Source organism: Lampetra fluviatilis, chromosome 74 (assembly GCF_964198595.1).
Source record: "Lampetra fluviatilis chromosome 74, kcLamFluv1.1, whole genome shotgun sequence".
NCBI lineage: Eukaryota > Metazoa > Chordata > Hyperoartia > Petromyzontiformes > Petromyzontidae > Lampetra > Lampetra fluviatilis.
Window position 1 is genome coordinate 335293 of NC_136348.1, and position 4388 is coordinate 339680.

Here is a 4388-nt window from a genome sequence, read left to right on the forward strand (position 1 = left end):
GTCGTTTTTTAACCGACTTCCCGTGATCCAATCGAGCTGACATTTTGCACACAGACTCGTTGTGCGAGACAATTAATGTTCGTGAAAAAATGTTTCCAAAATTTTACACTTTTTAGGCAAAATTTTTTTATTTTACATTTATTCAAATAGAACTCATTCATGGCTTTGGCTGAACGTCACAGTGTAGGAGCCCAGAGCGTGACACCTCCACAGGCCGTGGTGGAGTAGCGCAGTTGGTAGCGCCCTGGCTTCCCATGCCAAAGGTCGCGGGATCGATCCCCGCGTCCTCCACAGGCGAATATATTTTTTTACATTTATTCAAATAGAACTCATTCATGGCTTTGGCTGAACGTCACAGTATAGGAGCCCAGAGCGTGACACCTCCACAGGCCCTGGCGGAGTAGCGCAGTTGGTAGCGCCCTCGCTTCCCATGCCAAAGGTCGCAGGATCGATCCCGCGTCCTCCACAGGCGAATATATTTAAATACTTTATTAAATCCTTTATTGAATCCTTTATATTAAGTTCGCTTGCTTGCTTAGGACCGTGCACATTTTTCGGTCGTTTTTTAACCCACTTCCCGTGATCCAATCGAGCTGACATTTTCCACACAGACTCGTTGTGCGTGACAATTAATGTTCGTGAATTTTTTTTTCCAAAATCTTAAACTTTTTAGGACAAAAATATTATATTTAATTACCAATTGCTTAATGGTGCAATGCAATCATCTGACCCATAGGTGGCAGCCATCTCAAGCCAGAGGACGAGAGGACTCTAACCGCCACGCATATAAAGGATTTATAGTGAAAAACTTTGTTTTTACTGGTTATACTTATTCCGAGTTAATTCCCCCCCCCCCGCATTCCCAGCTTTCCGAGCCTCCCACTTCCAACCCCGCCCACTTCCCCCCCCCCACCTCACGTCATATCTCCCGCTAGCGCTCACGCAGCGCCCCCCTACCCCACACCCCACCCCTCTCTCTCCCCCCTTCCTCCTCCCCCCTTTCTTACCTATATAACGTCTTGCCACGGCATCCCTCTCGCCCACTTCAGCAATTTTTTCTTGCTGTGGTTGTCCCACTTGATGACGGACGCTTGTGTGACTTTACCGAAAGAACCAATGTGACTGGAAGCACTCTGAAAGAAAAGGGGAACACGAAAAGAGTGCAGAACAGAGATCATGCATGCTTGCCTTGCACCAGCGGACCAAGGGCAGTGCTATAGATGCAGATCTCATGTAGCAACTTTATGAGGAACGTAAATACTGGAGGGACATTTTGAAAAGAGTTGTAGCAGTGATCAAGTTCTTGGGTGAAAGAAGAGGGGAGATAATGAACGTTTTGAGTCAACCCATAACGGTAATTTCCTTGGTATCCTATAATTGCTATCACAATTTGATCCATTCTTAGCTGATCATATTACAAAAGTTTGGCGGAAAAGGAAGAGGCACAGTTTCCTATTTGTTATCGACAATATGTGAGATTAACTCATTGAGCCATTGGGTCAGAAAACTCGTCAAACTATAGCAGATGAGATTCGGGATGCAAAATATTTTTCAATAATTGTTGACTCCTCCCCAGACCTGTCACATGTGGACCAATCGACGTTCATACTCCGGTTTGTTAACAGCAGCGGAAATGTGGTGGCGCGATTCCTGGGCTTTGAGCCAATTGAGAGCCACTCTGGTTAAAGTTTTGTAGACTGTGTGACTTTGATGGTGGACGGCCTTGGGTTGGTCCTCTCAAACTGTAGAGGTCAGTCATATGACAATGCAGGCAACATGTTAGGAAAATACAATGGGCTACAGGTCCACCTAAAACTAAAAAAACATCTGATAGAGTATGTGCCTTGCGCAACGCATTCACTTAACTTAGTTGGTGTTAACACCTTAGACGCAGTAGCCCAGAGGCTGACCAGTTTTTTATTACATGTTGCAGTCACTGTACACATTTTACTCTTCATCCACACATAGATGGGGGAGAGTCTTTTGGAAGACAGATGTCAGACTGACATTAAAATCGCTGTCCAGTACTCGGTGGAGTGCTCGGGCAGAGTCAACCAAGGCACTGTGGAGAAATTACACCCACATTGGAGAGGCCTTCGGTGGTAAGTGCAATGATGATAATGAGAAAAGAGGTACTCGAATTGAGGCCGCTGGACTATGTGCTAAATGGGACACCTTAGAGATGGTGTTCATGGCACATTTCTGGGACGTCGTACTTGACCGGTTCCATGGTACAAGAATGCACCGACAGAAAAGTAACATTGACATCTTTGTAGCAGCACAGCTTTTGTCTTTGTTGAGGGATTTTGTTGTGGGACAACGAGACCGGTTTGAGGCTTTTGAAAGGGCAGCCTTACATATGACAGGTGTCTCTCAGTCATATAAGCACAATCTTCAGCGGAAGAGGAAACGCAAAACATTTGGAGATGAGAGCTCAGAGCCAGGTGTGACACAGGAGGGGAGGGAGAAGGTCAAAATATAAACATTTTTATGTGGTCATTGATAAGCTAGTGGCATGCCTTGAACATCGCTTGGATGCTTACAAGTGTTTGATATGTCTCCTTTGGAGACTGGTCAAACGCTTCTGTTTATGTCAGATTAGGTGTCTAACAGTGATGCCAAAGTGGAAAAGGCAAATGTTCTCTCCGCTTAATATCCATCAGACCTGGACATGGACTTTGCCAACAAACTCATCCAATTCAAGTCTTTCATGTCTGACTTGGAGGGTGAGAAGTGCCCAACTAAATTACTTGAGACGTTGCAGGCACTTAATCTGCAGTCAGTGTTCCCCAATGTTTTCGTGGCACATCGGATTTTTCTACCTTTGCCAGTGACAAACTGCCAGTGTGAGCGGACATTTTCTCTTTTAGGCAGACTAAAACATTAGCTGTGGAGTAGCATGTGCCAAACACGTCTCCGCTCATTGTCACTTATGTCAATAGAGTCAGACCTTGTCAGACAGATAGATTTTGACGATCTAATGGATGATTTTGCGAGGAGGAAGGCAAGAAAGACACCAATATAGGAAAGCGGGGGGGGGGGGGTGTTGTATTTGTTGGGTATCAAAATTTGTTATGTTGTATGCGTGCGTGGGTGAAATTATTATGTTGTATGTGTGGGTTATGAATATTCAGTGAAAATAATAATAATCAAATGAAATTTGGCCAAATGTGTAATTATCCGGAAATATGTTAATTTATGTAATTATGCACATTTAATTATGCCAATTCGAGAGGTAATCGTAGTAATTATGCGAGTGGGTGTAATTATGATAATGCCAGTCGTTATGATAACCAGACCCCGCCTCGGTGACGAGGGTGGGTTATCGATCGGAATAAGGCAATTAATCGTATGCAGTTATGCAGGTGTGGTGTAAGTATGCAAGATTAACTTAGATTAACTCGGCATCGTTGTCTAGGTTCGTCTCATTCTCGCTTATATTTTAGGTCCCCGGTTCACCCCGTTATCGCTTTAACATTTACTGAGTATGTATTAGTGTGTTTATTAAGGTCACCAAGTTCAAATCTCAACGCAGAAGCAGATCTTATGCATAGATTTCAGGAAAGAATCACACAACCACTTCTGTATTAATCAATTTATTACTAATTCAACCTCAACTATGATATAGTATGCGAACTCTCAATCCCGGAACGTCAACACGGCATCAATACAGTATCATCAATGATTGTCTGATTTCACTTGACAACGGCACATGGATCCCGCATAACGCGATGGTTGTTAGTGAGAGAGAGAGTCGTTAAAACATGCAAATATTATGCTAAGAAAAACCTTAACGTTAATGAATGATTACTCAATATTATTCACGCAGTACCGCCCTCCTTATTGATAGGATGCGAGTACGTGCGGCGATTATGACTGAAAGATACTTGAAAGATTATACGGCGATAAAAAACACAATCAAAAACAGTTATTATTCTTAAAGGCACCAATCTCAACAGATACATCGGCAGGTTATCTGACAACAGAATAGCTCGGAGTAAGGGCCTGCGACGGTGCTCCTTTTCCGAAGATCGTTATCTTATCAAGTTTACTAATTGGGGACCAGATCACCTGATAAGGATCTGGTGGGCCACCACTCCCCACGTGAGCGTGGCTCGGCGGAAGGAGGTGCCAAGAATCAATTCGTATTGATGGATCTGTTGGGAATTTATGCGATTAAGAGTACAGCCCACTAAATATTAAAGATAAAAATTACGAATACTCTTATAAACGACGGATGGCCATCACTCGGTCTCGTTGATGATGCCTTCACAGCCACGGATGGCTTATGGGTTCGAGTGTGTTTGAGTGGTAAGAGTTGTCTTGAATAGTCAGTGTTAGGAGTCGGTTCTTTATGTCAAACAGACGCCTGGTGGTCGTGTGGTGAG

General features: G+C 43.8%; 1 non-coding gene across 1 annotated transcript; it reads left to right on the forward strand.

Annotated features, from left to right (window-relative positions):
* The first annotated feature begins 218 nt into the window (after nucleotides 1-218).
* On the forward strand, nucleotides 219-291 carry TRNAG-CCC (transfer RNA glycine (anticodon CCC)). Its single transcript has one exon. It is a non-coding gene; the product is annotated as a tRNA-Gly (tRNA).
* The last annotated feature ends 4097 nt before the right edge of the window (nucleotides 292-4388 follow it).